General features: G+C 32.7%; 1 pseudogene; it reads right to left on the bottom strand.

Annotated features, from left to right (window-relative positions):
• LOC112025670 (stearoyl-[acyl-carrier-protein] 9-desaturase, chloroplastic-like) overlaps nucleotides 1–736 on the bottom strand; it is a 9041-nt pseudogene extending 8305 nt beyond the window's left edge.
• Nucleotides 737–1542: the final 806 nt, after the last annotated feature.

The following is a 1542-nucleotide window of genomic DNA, read 5'->3' as shown; positions in this document are numbered from 1 at the left end:
TTATCGATCTGGTCCTCCCCTTTGAAGAAACATGCAATATCCAAAATAATTTTTCTCGAGCTCCTCCAACCCATTATATGCTATTTGAAGTTTCTCTAGAATATTTTCATTGGGAATTGCTTTTAGTTGATTCCAAGCACTTTCCCATTCCTCTTTTGTTCTTTTACACAAATGGGAACCCAAAACTTTAAGAACCAGAGGAACGCCTTGAGCATAAGTGACAAAATCATTGCCCAAATACAATAAATCATTTTCACAATGAGCTTTGTGGAAGGCATTATGTCTAAAAAGTCGTAGAGCTTCATCATCATTTAGTCTGTTAGCCTTATATACGGTCTGAATTTCATTGCTTTCCAATGAATGTATATCTTTAGTAATTACTATGATTCTACTTTTTGGACCATACCAATCACGCTTCCTACTAATGCTTCTAACTGTATTTTTCAAACACATCATCGACAACAATAAGCACCTTTTTATTACGTAGTACATTCCTGATTACTTGGATTCCATTATACACATCCCTTACCCTTAAAGCTCCTTTACTTATATCACAAAGGAGTTGCTCTTGTAATGTCTCTAGGCCGTGTGCTTTAGAAACCTCTTCGACATTTTCGAGAATGCTGCAAGCTTCAAATTGATTATGAATCTGATCAAATACTAGATGTGCAAGAGTTGTCTTGCCCATTCCACTCTCCCCACATATCCCAATAAAGCGGACATCATTTGAATTCATATCTAGACATGAAATCATTTCCTCAACACGAGAGTCTATTCCAACAAAACCATCTCCATAAACATTTGAACATTTATCTCTCAATTCAATAATATCCAGTCAACAATTTTTCGGATGAACTCTGCCTCAGGCCTATAAGAAAGACATTACAAAAATCTTTGTGTCAACACAAACCAATTAGGGATGTAAGCGTTGATGTTCCGCATGTTCAATTCAGAAAAGGAACTCTAAAACTGAACTAAACTAGACAGTCGAGCTCGATTTGCTTGGCAAAATCCTAGGGCATGTAAAAGTGAATTATTAGTTTCAAAAAAAGAAAGCATGGCTTTTGAGGTAAACTTGAAGTGGTGGTGACTATACTATTGGATATGGTTTTTCACTTTTTATTTTTTAGAAAACTACTTAAATTTAACTGAAATTCTAATTTGGCTTTTTGAAAACGAGATATCTGCTAATTTTTGCTCTCTTTCTCTCTAAGAACTCATATAAAAGTGATTCTTATTGATGAAAGAGAAGGAATGAATTACTCTGCACCTAAGTTAAACTAATACCGGTATTCTTATAAATATACTACATTATATTGGGTAACAATGATTTTTCAGGTGTTTAGGCTAGTATTCATGTTTCAACCAATACAGTAAACTATATAATTAAAAGATTTTAAAAATTATTATAAACATGTTATTCAAGGTAATATATTGAGTTAATGAACTTAGGTTACTTGGGCCTATAAAATATGTGGATTTTAATTTTATATATATATAACTTCAAAAACAGTACCCTATTATTAACTGATACTGAAATAT

The sequence above is a fragment of the Quercus suber genome, unplaced genomic scaffold, assembly GCF_002906115.3.
Source record: "Quercus suber isolate HL8 unplaced genomic scaffold, Cork oak 2.0 scaffold_374, whole genome shotgun sequence".
Lineage (NCBI taxonomy): Eukaryota > Viridiplantae > Streptophyta > Magnoliopsida > Fagales > Fagaceae > Quercus > Quercus suber.
Note: the sequence above shows the minus strand (reverse complement) of the source record. Positions and strands in the feature narration are given on the sequence as shown.